This window comes from Dermacentor variabilis, chromosome 2, assembly GCF_050947875.1.
Source record: "Dermacentor variabilis isolate Ectoservices chromosome 2, ASM5094787v1, whole genome shotgun sequence".
NCBI classification, from domain to species: domain Eukaryota; kingdom Metazoa; phylum Arthropoda; class Arachnida; order Ixodida; family Ixodidae; genus Dermacentor; species Dermacentor variabilis.
This window is the reverse complement of record NC_134569.1, coordinates 78,034,612-78,051,040: the sequence shown is the minus strand read 5'-3', so window position 1 is coordinate 78,051,040 and position 16,429 is coordinate 78,034,612.

The following is a 16,429-nucleotide window of genomic DNA, read 5'->3' as shown; positions in this document are numbered from 1 at the left end:
CTAGTTTCAAGTTTGTCTTTAACGTGAGAAATCTGGCGCATGAGGTGCGCTACAAGCACCATCACGGGTTTAAACGACAGGAATGCACTATTATAAAGGCCTCAAAAAATCTCGCAGCAACAATCAGTTCCTTCTTTTTATTTTTCGGCCGCCACTACGTGAGAGGCGCGAGCCTGCGTAAAAAAGGGCTCCGCTGTAATCATTTCCGTAGACGTAAAAAAACTGCGTGGTCATTCTAACGTGATAATTACGCGCAAGATTGTGTAGCTCTCTTGCAGCGCCCACTCTTGATAATGCTGCATATAGGAGGTACGACGGAGGCACGATAAAGGTATAACGGTGTAATGTTGGCTCATTGGAACACTCCCTAAACCTCCGATTGCCGCTTACACAGCCTTAGTCTATCAGTACAGCTGAGGTCAACACAAAACCCCCATCACGATACACGCAACACCGCTCTGTTGTGTGTAAGTCGGAGTACACTAATACAGACAGCTATGACATTGAAATCACTGGCTCACCCATGCGCACTCAATGCAGATGTGAAAAGACCATCGATCGCCTCCTCTGCCACGGTTCCCACTCCGAGGAACAACGGCAGGCCCGCGGCGGTAGCCTAGTGTCTATATGGCGCAGCGCTGCTGAGCTCAGGTCACGGCGGCCGCATTTCGATGGCGGCGAAGTGCAGGAGCACTCGTGTACTTAGATTCAGAAGCACGTTGTTAAACAAGTAGTACCCCAGGTGGTCCAAGTATATCCGGAGTCCCCCCCCCCACTATACGGCGTGTCTCAGAAGTATATTGCGGGATTGACAAGTAAAACACCCCCGAATTTAAATAATTCAACGACGTCACACTCTCCGGTGTGCCTCGGGCAGACTGGATCATCGGCCTTTTACCGACGCAAGGTATCCCGAGAGCTTGGCCTCTCAGCTCACTGCAGGACACAAAGCCACGTGTGCTCTTCTACAGTATCTGGAGTCGACGGATTTGATTGCCCTGCTGTGGACACGCGGCTTCTTGTCTAGGGTGAGTGATTGCCGACCGGAACTCCTGCATTCTCTCTCTGTCTTTCGCTTCCCCTACCCGTTCCAAAAAGTAGGCAGCAAACTCTGCAAAGCCCATTGCCTCCATGCCTTTTCTTCACCCCTCAAGTTGTCGTTTAAAGCGAAGCGTTCTTTGCCTCTTCATTCGACTTTCCCGCCAGCGCGCCGCTGCCGCCGCTGCTGCTGATGCTGCTGCCGCCGCTGCTGTGCTGCTGCTGTTGGTGCCCCTGCTGCTGCTGTGCTGCTGCCGCTGCCGCTGGCGCTGGTGCTGCTGCTCCTGGTGGTTTGGGTGCCGGTGTTGCACACTGCGGGGGTGGGGGGGGGGTTATAGTTTATAGCGTGTGTTTACATGGCAGGAGCGAGTTAGAGATAAAAGGCGACGCGAGAAACTCTTTTGGACCTACCGTGTCGAATGTGCACAATGCCCACTGGAGCTCCCTGGGTGTCGCCACTTCAGCCTCTTGACAGCTGTAATTATTGATGATCCCCCTCAAAAGCATTGCAGAAACTGCAGCGCTTCCCTTTCTACTAACGCGCGAGTCCAGCAGATAAGTAGATAGAACTGCAGAGAGGAGGGGAGGAGAAGAGACCGTTTCCATACAAGGGGGTGGGGGGGGAGTGACGTAAGAAGGCAATGGAACCATACCACTACACAACGGTGGTTGCAGGGAAACTGCTGGACACGGTAGCTTTGCGGCTATCGTTTTGCTAGGGGTCGCGTATTTGATCCCCACCGCGGCAGCCACATTTCGACGGGGGCCGGGGGGGGGCATTGAAAACCCACGTGCACTTAGATTTTGGGACACGCTAAAGAACATCACCGTGTCAAAATTAATCCGGAGTCCTCCACTACAGCGTCCCCCATAATCCGATTGTGGTTTTGACACGTACAGCCCCGTAATCAAATTCATGTTTAGTACTTCTGCCACGATGCGATGTGCCATTTGCGGCAATGACAATGCTCAACCCTCTCAGAGGTTATGAAATATGGCGCACAAAAACGGCACAAGCCGCAACAACGTCCCTCTCCTTGTGTGTTCAGTGCACTACGCAGACAAACAGCAGTGGTGCACGCAAGCCAACATTTAACATCAGCTCACCACCCCTGTGTTAGACTAGACGTTGAAGAAAGTAAGCTTTCGCCGTCAACGTCACCACTAATTATCGTGAATCAATGCAACCAGCACAGAAGGCTTTGATTACATCGATTCCCACAGTGCGTGGAATCGGCATAATTTTCACTTGCTCGTTTCATAAATAGCGCAGTTAGAATAAAACGTTTAACTCTTAGATGGGTATCCGTTGCCACCAGCGGACCGGCTACCCCACCGGCTTAATCGCTCTTCATCGTGAAAAAGTTAGACATGCATGAAAAGTGCAGCAATGAAAGAGAATATCCCACGTTCTTCTGGGCGATCGTTTACTCATTTTCGACGGAACGGACCTTGCTAGCAGACCCCCCCACCCCCAAAAAACGAAAGGAGTTCTGAGCCCATATCGTGTCGATCGATGTTATTTTCAGCGATGCCGTCGATGCCATCAGCTGTCAGCTCAATGGCACGCCCCTATTTAAGCAGTGTGCATTTCCAAGACTTCGGCGCAAGAACAAGAAAGTCAGAGTACGAAAGCCAACCAACATAAGAAAGAAAAAGCGGCTAAACTAAGAGAGCTTATTTTATTTTCAAGAAATTGTTAAATATAGATGTAAAACAGAAAGGTTGTAATGAAGAGAAAAAGAGATAATTCAGTAGAAAGGCTTCAGCGGTGAATCCTTCCGCTGAGACCTTTATAGTAGTAGGGTAGACAGAAGCACATTTCCTCCCTATAGCGTGACCAAGGGTGTTCGAACAGAATACAAAAAAACTAGACCATAAACGTTTCTCGCGATCAGTAAAACACCACTCTGTTAAACACTGTCCGTACTTATTGCGGCGTAAGAGCACTGCCATGGCTCACTTCCGCTGCGTACACAAAGTTGCTTCAAAAATAGTGGCCATCGCAAAAGCAGCAATAAATTTAACTGTTGTGCAACTCAACTGTGGCTTAATGTTCAACTTCTACGTACACAAAGGATTTCAGAACGAGGCTGAACGAACAAGCACGAGTGGCCAGACCCGCACTTCATATTATATTTCAGCGAAGCTTCTTTCATATGAAACAGCTTGACAACCGAGGAGAATCACGGAGCAGAGCTTAATCAAGATGTGGAATTTACAGTTCGCACAAAAGTAAAGAAGCTGATAAGGCACGAGTTCTTTACCCAACAAAGCAGTTTCTCCGCCGGAATAAAAGAAGGGTGACGGAAGTAGGCTGACATTTACCTGCATGCTATTAGTGATCTCAGCCGTCTATATAGGATTTGCCCTTTTACTTAACATGCCGAGCACGTCAGGACAACAATCACGTGAGTGCATGTAGAGAAGAGCTCGATGCATGAGGAAGAGTGTGTGCCGATGACACACATATATGTGGGCATCGAAATGCTGCGAGGCAGGATTGCGGATGCAAGACGTGTAGATAAAGATAGCGTGACTTGTCGTTACGTCGGTGGGCCGTCACTCCCTGTCCGCGTGCGCATATTTTCTGCAATCAACCACGCCTTTCTGATGGGAAAGCGCGAAATGGCTAATTGAGCGACAAAGCCGGCGGCGTCTGTCGCAGCGAAAAAACGTCACCTAATTCGCTGCGACGCTGGCTCGCACTTGCGGGCTCGGGCTGTAGTATACGTACCGCTACGGAGTCCGAAGCATCTACATCGTCGGCGGCTACAAGCTCGGCAGTAGCGAAACGTGCCCGTCCACGTCAGTACGCCACAGACGAGGTAAGAGAGCGGAAGAACGTAGCAAAACGAGCGAAGAGTAGGGCAGCAAAATCCACCCATGGTCGTCCACTCCCCCAATACACGGCGCGCGGAAGAAGCGTTAACGCGAACATTACTCGCATCGCAAAACTCGAAGGACCGTTCAGCGGCGTTCAATTGGCCATCAACGCTTTCGCATTCACAGCTCAATAGAATTGCTTAGGTGTCCTCGAATCTTTTTCTTAGGAAGTGTGTCTGCCGTATTAAAGTACGAGTTACACTTGTGTTGCACTTCTTTTCGGTGCGTGCGTCGAGTGCGCGCAACAGTGATTTCCTGCGTGCCTAAATATTTTCGTCGACGGAAATGCGGTCTAACCAAGCGAATTTCTTATGTGCCGGCACCGCCCTGGCCGGTGTCGCTATCGGCTGATTAGTCGGATGGTCGATTCATGTATTGAGTGGTTTCCTTCACGTGTGGATAGACTGACAATGTGGGTAGGCAAATGTTTGGTCTGAGCTCCTCTTTTTGTGAATTTAAAGCTTGACCCCACATGTTTATCTATTCGGTATCGCGTAGAGTTAAATGCGAGGAGACGTGAGATTACAGTGCTTGTCGCCTTTAAGGCTAAACCCCATTAGCGCGATTTTGTGCGCGACAGCGACGAGCGACGGGTTCGCGCGACGGATCAGGCCGTCGCTTGAACAGATCGCTAGGTCTTGTCGCGCGATCGCTCGGTTTTGCAAATCTAGAATTCGTCGCTCGTCGCCCGGAAGTGCTATGAGCGACTAGCCAATAGCGCAAAGCCGGAACTGGATGTACATAACTCCAGTACTTCCGATTGTCGCACGGAACGAGCAAACGATTGAATTTTTATAGGTGCAAGGATAAGAACCTACTGCAAGACTTTCAGAAATATTTTATGCTGCTTTTTACAGTAAAATACATCAACTTAAGTTAATAAAGCACGCGTCACGCTAGTTTCGGCGCCTATATTGCTGCCCTCTTACCGGCAACACTGGGGAGACGTCGCTCGAAGTCATCGCTCGCATGGGGTGCAACTTGTAGGCGACGAGCGAACGCGACAGCCATCTCCATCGCGTCGCCTGTCGCTGTCGCGTGCAAGATCGCTTGCATGGGGTTTATACTTTATGGTTTTATGCTGGCAGTACACGTCGTGTCACTCGACCTCAGGGCCACGTTGTATGCCAAAAAAAAAGAGAACAAAATACTTTCATTGGCAACGTAGATCATTCGCAAGTCCTGCAAAGATATGACAGTGCTTGTCGTCGTCCAAGAGCAAAATCGTTGTGTTAAATATGTGACTTAAACTCACAACCATTACGGCGCATATCCAGGGGTTGGTATTTTTCTTTGTGAAGGATAATAAAGTGATCACATGGCCTGATCATGCTACACGGACCCATTTCACCTGTGCAGGAAGACTTGAGTTTTGAAGTGGTAAATGTAGAGTGCGCACAACAGCATTCGCCTACGAGTCATGGCAAATCCATATAAACATATATCTATCGAAGATGATTGTCAAAGGAAGCAAGGTGCGCATGTGTTTATCATTTGTGTCAGATTTCCTAATCTAGTTAATTATCTTTGAAAATCGTACGTACAGTGTTTCTTCCTGTCCCTATACGGTCACGGCGTCCACACATCGTTGCCGAACTTCACGTCGCTGGCGCAACGTACATCGTTGATCATGACGGTCTCGCGTTCACGCCGTGCCTTTTATTTTTTTAAATTTTTGCTACAGTCGTCGAAGCAGCGCGCTGAACTGCCCTTTGTCCGTCCACAAGGTCCCCGAACCTCTGACGTCACCTCAGCGCCTCTCCGGCCAACCAGCGAGGTCCAGAGACAATGGCGTTCTGCCTCTCCCCTGGTGGTCGAATTTCTGTGCGCTCGCTCCGCCTCCGTGGCAGCTTTCTCATCATCACTGCGGCTCTACCCCGTATTCACTCTATGTGTAGAGATATTGCGGCCTCCGACCGCCAGCCCCAATATCTGGGAAGAAGCAGGTAAACTATTCGCTTTAAAACCGTGTGCTGAATATGCACTTTCACTGAGATGATAAATTTCAATGAGTTGTCTATGCAAGTTTTCGACTTCAAATAGCGGTAATGCGCTATGTGAAGTCGGTGTCAACTTACGGGGGGACGAAGCTACAGAGTTTTCACGGCGGCTAACGACCAGCCAGTCCTCTTTTGCTGCCAAGTCATGATGTATACAACAAGATGATATAAGCCTTAGGACGTTTCAGTCTGCAAGACTTAGTTAATGCGCACCTAGCCGAGCAAAAAAGATGGGCGCAGAGCTTCCCTGTGACAAAACATCGAGGAAAAAATTAAAGCAATATGATTTCTTTAGAGCAGGGAGCACATGCACCGGCTTATGTGATGGAAGATGGCCGTACATGTCTGCAACTAACTACGAAACTTATCCTTGCTCGTCGCGACTAGTTGCCCGATGCACTGTATTGGGGAGGTCTCTGTCACGCATCTCTCGCCGAGAGCAACTTTCGCCACTGATGACACGTACCTGATGAACTCCATCCATCAGGCACTTCGTGAACGAAGTGCCTGATGGAGATTTAACGACACTGGTTGACGAGGGCCTGGCGTAGCTACGACAAGCTGTTTTGCAATGGAGCACGCTGAGGCGATGCACCTCATTCGGTGAAATCTGGGCGCCGGACAACGCGAAAGGCCCGCATTTCTACATCGAACTGCCGCATAAAGAGCGGAAAGGAAAGAAGGCAACTGGACGGAGTGCATTCACGACGCGTGACAAATGGCATCGATTTCTTTAACGCGCGATCCTAAATTTCTTTCCTTCGTGTTTTCACAGACCGCGGGCGCCGGTTCTCTTACTTTCTGCGAACGCAGTTCTTTTTTCGACGTTTTTTCGATGGTTAAACAGTGCGCGATAGATCTTTACTGTCCGACCAATGCAGGACTACCATAAAGTTTGTTTCTTTATATGTCCTCGTCTCCGCGTCCATATTCGGGCATTGCGTGTGTTCGATGACATTTAAGGTCGCTGCTTCGAGTATATTTCGATTTCGCTTATCGCACGTCCTGGTTTTTCCCGTCGTACATTTTTGGTTGCGCATCCGAAGATCGCACTTATGTTTTGCACATTTGCAGCTTGGTATTGCGAACACTTGTATTATTCTTTAGGTGTTCGTGGAATTTGCGGTAATAAAGGTACGATAGCGAGAGATGCCGTGCGATTTATTTTGTGTGTGTGTGTATGCTTTCGTGAGCTCCCGCTGAGAGTGAAAGCAACTGTTCGCAAGAGCGCACTTGTCATGGCTTCATCTTCGGCTATTTCTGACGATGCAATTACGCACTTTTTTTCTGTGGTGCACATAGAAGCACATCTCCGCGTTCGCGTCCTTGATGTGCAAATGACCATGCACTAACGTATAGGGCGCTAAAGTGACGTTCCATGGAACAAAGGACGAGGTATTTGGGACCCCTGTTCCGCTCTGCGTGAGTTGAAATACCAAGCTTCTACAAAACAGTATAGTCATTCGCACACACTGGGCACATGGACTTCATCAAAATTTATTTCGACTCAGCAGCTGCTGTTACAATTGACGAAGCGTCCGACTCAATAGCTACTTTCTTATAGCAAAATAGAAAACTTAGAAGCAAGTATTGTTTCCGTGCCGTTGTAGACAATGCTCTAACACTGCAAGCAATCTAACATTATGTTTTAGAATCCCTGGCGTAAGTTCTGCAGTAATACATGCAGCAATTATATAGGTTTGCTTCCTCTAACGGTAATTGACGGTCAAATGTACGCTTATGGCCTCGGATACACACGCACACAAGCACAAACACATGCACACACATACACACACAAATGGAAATTGCTTCGTTTAGTTTCTGCACAAGAAATCAAAATCAGCATGTTCTTATGACTTCCTACTGCAGAAGACGTCTTCTGCAGGCAAAATTAGGGTAATTCATCTAACAGCTTTTATTCTTCGATCAAAGAAAACTAAAATCCCTTGTTAACTGCTGCAACTTTGTGCAACTGCGGTGTGATGTTAAAATAAGAGGGTGATACTTCACATCTGAAAAAAATAAAACCCAACGAGAGCAAGATAAAGGTGACAGTGCGTACAATGCAACACAAAGGACGCGCACTCAAGGAAAAGGCGTTAGACAGGACGGACGCTGGACTTTCAACTGTACTTTATTGAAATTTACATTGCCGCACGTAATCTCCTACGCATGCGCATCTTCAACTACTCCCAAGACATGTGCATAGATACATTACCGTGTGAAAACAGCCCGACACATGCGCGACTTCTACTCCTCCCAAGACCAATACAATGCAATGCAAGTAAGGGCTGAGTGCACTGGTTAAACAGCTGGAGACATTTGTCTACGCGACCACCGAATGAAACAGCCACGCGTGGCAATCCTTGTATCCGATGACGGTCGCACACACAGCAAACGTCGCGTCGGGCACGAGCAGGTTTGGTGAGAGCAGGCAACCCTTACTTACTCGGGAGGCGCACGAGTAATCGAAGCGCTGTCATCGCCACTGGGCATGTCGCATGAGATCCCTCTGACAATAGAGAGGGCTAGCGTGCCCGATATTGCGGTAAACGCAAGCGGAGTGGGCGCTTTAACGGATGAGGGGCGACGTAAACGTGAACAATCTGTACGGTGCAGCCACCTGGTGGGACATAGCAATGCGCTTTCTTTGTGCGTGTTAGCGCAGTTCAGACCCGCTGTGGTTGCTCAGTGGCTATGGTGTTGGGCTGCTGAGTACGAGGTCGCGGGATCAAATCCCGGCCACGGCGGCCGCATTTCGATGGGGGCGAAAACACCCGTGTACTAGATTTAGGTGCACGTTAAAGAACCCCAGGTGGTCGAAATTTCCGGAGTCCTCCACTAGGGCGTGCCTCATAATCAGACAGTGGTTTTGGCGCGTAAAACCCCATAATTTAATTTTTTATTTTAAGCACAGTTCAGACGATAAGAAAAAAATTATGGAGTTTTACGTGCCAAAACCACTTTCTGATTACGAGGCACGCCGTAGTGGGGGATTCCGGAAATTTTGACCACCCGGAGTTCTTTAATGTGCACATAAATCTAAGTACACGGGTGTTTTCGCCCCCATCTAAATGCGGCCGCCATGGCCAGGACTCGCTCCCGCGACCTCGTGCTTAGCAGCTCAACACCCTAGCCACTAAGCAACCATGACGGGTCGTCTTGACGATGATGCGTGTTTCATGAAGTTGTACGGCACTCCGTACCCTCACATATTGTTTCGTTAATTACTCAGTTAATTTCTTTTGTGATTCTGTTCACAACTTATTCGTTGCAAACTAGTTGCGCAATGTTGCTGCATTGCTCTACCCGTAATCTACAAAAGAGCTGTCATGCGTCTGTAAAACCATTCTTGACAAACGTCTGTTCCCAGCCGAAACTTAGAAAGAAATTCGCTGTGTTATACATCTTCCTCTTACCTGATAAGTTTTAACAGGTATACTGAGCGTTATAAACTTTTTTAGCGGGTCTTTAGCTTACTAACTTACACTTAGAATATGCCATACCTCAGGGTTCTCACTGTGACCTCTAGAAATCGAGACCGCGTCACCTCGATAGACAGCGACCGGAACTTTATATTTGTCAACATGGCCGGAAACGAGATTACTGGCACGATCAGGCTAGCTACGAGCTCAGAGAACTGCAGTAAGCTCTCCGACACGAGTTTGGCGACACATTCAATGGTATACACCTATGCCCGAATTCGTGCAGCCGCGCAACATGAAGCTACTATTTTTATATACGGAGGAGACGACGAAGTTGCTCTTTGCTGGAACCCATCTCTCTCAGCTAACTATGTTTCATCCAATTTTACACGATTTCCGAGGCGCTTTACGACTCTTCCCTTGCAGCTATGGTCTGCCTCCTACAGGCCCGAACGTCCAGAAGACTACCACAGCGAGCTCTTCATTGACACATGCCAGCTGCTCCACCAGCAGTAACTCTCTAATGAAGCTCCTGCTCTCGTGAACATGGACGCGGAGCTCGTCAGCCCGGCAAGCCAGAGGTCTACTTTGATAAGGTGTTCAAGGAAGAGAGTCACTTGGTCCAGCACCAGCGAACACGCTTAGGTTTACTCAATCTCAGGCAATGGCTCGTCGGATGACAGCTTTGTGTCGGTGATGAGGCGAAAGGCCTAAAGAAGCTCATCAAGACGTCATAACGTAGGAGTACGTCAACCCTGCAGACAAAGAATGACCGCTGGCCGCGCACCATCCTCTTCATACGTGTGGACTCTTCCATCAGCCTTCGAGGATCAGACAAGCTCTCTCCGTTTTCCTTGAGGGAAAAGAGAGAGAGAGAGAGGACTATAGGAAGGCAGGTATGTTTCAAGGGTCTTATTGGATACTCTACGCTGGGGGAAGCGAGAAGGGGAACAGAAGGGAGAGAGAAGGTGTAGCGGCGTGTAGGGATAGCACTTGAGTTAAAGCCGCTCGCGCAAGCCAGACCTTCTGAGAAAGCACAAAAGTGCCTTCACGGCCTTCTGAGCCGATGATGGATTGGGACGGTACGTGCTCTAGTACTGTCTGTTGATTCAGAGGACGATCATCTAATTTCTTTAATGTATTGGACAAAAGTTGTCTTTGTGCTTGAAATTGAGGACAATGGCACAATAAGTGGTCAATGTTCTCCTCGCATCCGGAAACACCACATGCAGGACTGTCAGCGGAGACCAGGGAAGCGATTTGGCGGTTCATTACCGCGATTGCAATAAGTGCAAAAAAAGTGCGCCATTGTTCTTCCGTGCGACCATTTTAGGGAAGAGCAAGACAAGATACGAACGCGAAATCCTAGAAGCTTTTCATATTGGAAATGAGAAAGAAATTTGTGTCAGAGATACTTCTTTGAGTTTAACAAACAAGGGACGTGCTTACCTATCGAGTAGATAAAATATGATTAACAAAAAATTCACATTCATGCACAGGTCTTGGGAGGAGTAGAAGTCGCGCATGTGTCGGCTGTTTTCACACGGTAATGGATCTATGCACATGTCTTGGGAGTAGTTGAAGATGCGCATGCGTAGGAGGTTATGTGCGGCAATGTAAATTTAAATAAAGCACAGTTGAAAGTCCACCGTCCGTCCTCTCTAATGCCTTTACCGTTTGTGCGCGTCCTTTGTGTTTCGCTGGTACCCCCTTTTTTCAAGTTCATCATGCACCAACTGGCCCAAGAGCTTGCGCTAATAAACAGGTGCATGGCGTCCAGTAGACTTGTAGCAACTCATCGGCTACGCGCAATATGTAGCACGTTTTAAGGCGACAGCGTTAAGTGCTTCGTGTCGCAGCAAATTCGGCGTCCGGTGTCGATCATCCGTTCGGGAAAACAGCCATTCCAAACCAGGCATACCCAACGACAGAGACTCTCCGTGCAGCTTCAAGAAGTTACTGAACTAACTGGATTTCGCAAAGTAAAATGCGCCAGAAAAATCGTTATGTACGACTTACACATAACCTACAGACATGATACCATCTGATTGTAATATGAATATACGAGGAAACATAATTGTGTTACGCAGAAACACACACACAAAACCTTTTCCAGCGTTCCTACCATTCATACAGCGGCGCGCCGGGTTCTTTGTAACACCTCCAGATGGCGCTCGTCTCATCGCTTTGCGGCCCACGCAAGAGGCCGCGTTTCTACCACAAAGCTCGCCTTCGTGCATAGCGTTCACCGGCAGCGTTTCCCGGCAAACAATTCGGTTGCATAAGATGTGGTTGCCGGGAAGCGTGAGAAGCAGTCAGGGATCTTTGAATGCGATCGAGTTTCGCTCTTAAGGGCGAAGCTTAAGCGTCCTCCAAACTTTTTATTTTATTTCCTTTTTAACCAAAAAGTCATGACTTAGTGCGATAAGACTATGCGAGAGTATGTGCTTATTTATCTCCATGTTAACGTTTGATTAAACGTCACTGAGTCTTCCTAGCAGTAACAAACAAGTAAACGTGGAAATCATCACTTCTCTGTACGGCTCTTCTTGCTGTTTGATTTTACTTTAGCACTAGATATAGGAAAGAATATTCTGCAGTTGTGATTGTATATTTTCGCGCAGGGTGATTTCGTTCGCTAATTGGACGCTCTGCATTCTGCTCTCCCGTTTAATCTGTCCATCAACGACAGCTGTTCAACTGGGGCTTTGTATGTGTCTCCAGGCCCGTAGGTAGACTACAAAACTCGTAAAACTGAAAACTCTCGCGTGCGCACGAACAGTGCGTGTCTGTTTTCTTCTTTTATTCTGGCTTTGCCTCCCTCCAGAATGTGATGCCTCAACTAGCCCCGCAACAAGTACGGTCCTGCCCAGCTCATGAACAAGCGCTTAATTCAGGTCCCTCTCTCCCATTAACGTGTTCGTTTACAATCGTAGAAACCTAAAGATTAAGGTTAGGAACGACTCGTATGTTTACTCGTGTGAGGTCTAGCGTTTCTATTCTTTTTTTCTGAGGCTTTGACAGGGTGTCAGCCTTTCACTAGGTACGTTTATGGTTAACGCTTGATAACATGCAGTGCACCACGACTGCAGTCCAGATTTCGCAATCTCTAAGGACCTGCGATAAAAACATTTATTGAGTATTCTTCTTAATTTTAACAGTTGCCGTCGCTGAAGTTAGTCTATTCCATAGTGCACGCATTCATGGGTTTAAGCTTCGGCGAAACTTTATGAAGGGCAACTCCAGTTCTCAGTTACCTGGCGCGAGCAGTGTACGTAGAAAAGTATTACACGAGTAACTACACAATGCAATGCATTTCGTGCTAGAATGTTGATCTGGAAATTTGTGCTTCCATCAAATCCATTAAACAAGCCCCGTACTGTGATCGCGCAGCGCGCGCGCGCCAGTTAACACTGGTGTTTTCCTGAAAGCATTTATATTTTCTTCCTACCTGCATAGAATGTCTCCTACCGCACTAGAGAGGGATAGAGAAAAAAAAGAGAAAAAGCAGTTTCTGCTAATAATGAGAAGTAGTTGACGATATAACTGGCGTAATATCATACTTAGTGAAGGTCTTGCAGAATTATTTTCTGTACTGGTTGAACTCTGGTGGTTCTAGTCGCTAATAACAGCTTCAGTGTAAAAGAATACGAAAAAAAAACAAAAAAGATCAAAAGAAGAATATCCTGAAAGTAAGATCGCTGTAATATTTTCCAAATGTAGCAAATTTCTTCCATCTTCAATGTAGTTTTGAAGCAATTGAATGAATTGCACTGCCGCCGAAGTCCAGGAGAAAGAGAGAGAAACCTTTGTTGCTTAAAAAGATGTTCATGGAGTGGTCGTAGCCCTTTTATTCCAGGGCCTCACTGGCCCTGGCAAACAAATTAAAAAAAAAAATACACACATGCATGGAGAAAATACGCATTAAACAATCCCGCAATGCAGCGAGAATATATATATATATATGTATATATATATATATATATATATATATATATATATATATATATATATATATATATATATATCTGTGTGTGTGTGTGTGTGTATGTGTGTGTGTGTAATCAAGATACACATGTTGAGTATGGTTTCTCTTGTCGAGGGTATTCTGGTAATAAAATGAGAACAGCATAACATATATAGTACAGCGCGTGCACAACATATTCATTCTACATTTAAACATTTCTATGGCGGAGCTTCCAAGTACCGATGCAGGTAAATCATTCCGTTTTGTATCCGTTTCTTTTTTTTTTTTTTTTTTGCAAAGAGCACACATAGACTGTGAGATGCGATTGGGGTTGTTGAAAAATCGTCCCTGTTGCTCCTTAACTGTCGACCTTGTTATGCTGTTAGACGTGGCGCACTGTCAATGTTAAAATAGTTTCTAGAAAGGAGGAAAAACATTTTAGCGGAGGTGCATACCGTCTTTCGGCTAGCGTAGGCAAGTTTAGCTGTCTTAGCGTTTCGGACATAAAGACTGTGCGAGCGTACATAAAAAGTATAAAGCTGGCTGCTCTACCTTGTACCTTTTGTAATTTATCGATCAATACAATCTGAATACGGTCCCATATAATGCTTGCATAATCTAGCGTTGGCCCCACATATGTTAAATGTGCCGTTAGCTTAGTTGACTGAGATGCTGATTGCAGTTTCCGTCGAAGGAACTAGAGTTTTCATTTTCCGCATTTTTGCGGACGTCCGTGAAGTTGTCTTTCTAACTTAATTTTATTGTTAGTTTTAGATCAGGGTACTTGAACGTGTCAACTCTAGCAAGTATGGCTGAGTTAACTGCATAATCATGTTCAAGCCCATACTTTTCTTTATTTGTTATGCGTAATATAAAAGTCTTCTCTTCTTTTATTTTTGTTTTGTCCAGACAAATCTTCATTGAATAATCACGGTTATAGTAATGATTGAGCCCTCCGTACCAGATGCTCGCTGACCGCTCGCATCATTGCCGATTCAACGTAAGTGGCCGCTCCCGTTGAAGATCAGTGAATGTGGCCTGCAGGAGTCAGCCATTGGGCGGACGAAGGTAGGCTTAGGCTGAGCTTGGTTTGGAAGGGGAGTGATGTAGGCATGGTCCACATTCCCACAGAATGTGTGTTGCGGTGGGGTGCCCGTTGCAGTAAATGCATTTCGTTGGGGGGATCTGTTACGAGTTCCATTATAACAGGATTCCTGGGTGGTGTTCATAAGGTGCACTCGTTTGGGCCTGCCTCATAAATCTTCCTCGACGGCAGATTACCTTCGTGTCGATAGATGGGAGCTGCCTTCTATACTCCGGGTACAATCTGAGAAAAAATAGTTCAGGCTCTATTGGGGGCAACCTCCACCACTGGAAAAGCTGGGTTCGCCGTCAGCGTGACATGGTACGAGGGATGACGTGGACACAGCGGCCGCGTCGACTGTTTCGGAAGCGCCGAAGGGAGCTGAAAATGAAACTTTAAATCCCACTTGCGCTGCGGTTCTGATTAAGTGGGGCGGTTTCCCGCTTCCGCCGTCTGCTTGACAGCAATTGAGCGCCCTATGATAGGTAGTAGCTGCCTTTGAAGACCTTAAAAGGCGTCCAACATTGTAGGATACTACTCGGTGCCGCAGTGCCGGACGTATGCCACGGAGCCTGGTGTCAGCCTTCACGCGTATCTGCACGACAAGAAGCTGCGTGAAGCCCGGATCGCGAAACTTGGAACCGGCAAGCAGCCATCGGCTACAACTCAGGTGTGCAGCAAGTACTTGCGCGAGGAAGATTTCTGCTACGGCGTCGGGGCTCGGATGTTAGGTGAGCAGCAGAAAGGGCGCACCAAGACGCTCGCCTGCGCGTGCTGCCCGGCTAATGTCTTGAACATTTGGTCTGTGAACTTGTTGATGCTTGATACGAGCAAGTTTGCTGCAGTTGACAGGGAATGGTGAGATGCACATTAAATAGAGGCATGGCTTATGCTCATGTTTCTATTAGACCCAAATAATGAATGTACTGGATTAAGAAAAACAAGCAGCGGGAAATTGCTTGCTGAGAAGACCGATAAACATACAGTGCTATGCAACTTGACAAATAATGATATTGAAACGTCCAAGGTTTTAGAAGAAAAAACAGATTGGATCGTTGCGACGGCACATCACAAGTTGCCGTAGGCATCGAAGTCCCTAGTTATAACGCAATTATTTTTCAGTAGTTCTGATAGCATCCGCGCAACAATGGTTGCTTGTGTGCTTTCCAATGCTCATGGGCTGCGACCTCGCAGCGAAAAACGCGCTCGCAGCGAAAGCGAAATATAACAAGTGGATATGCATGCAGACGCGCACTCGGTCACCGCAAAGCTGTGCGATCGCTGCATTGAGGCTTCATTCTCTTATGTTCATTTGGTTGTACAGACAGCCCACTATAAGAACATAGTTTGGTCTCGCCGATTGCCTACCTCTCACACAACGAACCGGTTCGGGGGACTCCATCGCGGCGACCGCGTGCAGTGGACATTCACTGTACGTATTCAGTAAAGAGTCAGCGTCTATAAACCATTCTGTGCTTTCTGTTTGCCCAAGACTATTATTCTGACAGTAAAAAATCCAATCGTTTCAAGTATAGTTACAGAAATGTCCAGGAGAGTTCCCGCATGGTGTTCTTATGGAGCACCTACAGGAAGTGAGAGAGGCATAAAGGAAAGATGCCTCGACCTGCACCTCTAATGTACCGCAGGTATTGAACACCTACAGCCAAACCTATGAGGAGCGCACCGCTTTATCCATCATACTACGCAAGCAAGGCGTTTCCGACAGATGGCGATTGCGCAAGTCCTTGCCGCCAATAACAGTGGCTGGTCAGAGACGGGGTAGGAGGGAGCCCGGCGTAACGCTTCGCGGGTAAGGAAGTTGACCCCTTCATAAACCTCCAGCACCTCGTGCCCTGGCATTCCTACCACTTCCGTAGGCTTTTTCAGGTGTTTTTTAATGGTATAGCAGAGCTCCTTGGAGATCAGGGGCCGAATTCACCAAGCTTTTCTTTCTGAAGTGCTCTTTGTAACTGGTCCGTCGCCTTCGCTGATATTGTGTCCAACGTCCGCGCTGTATTAAACTTTTTTT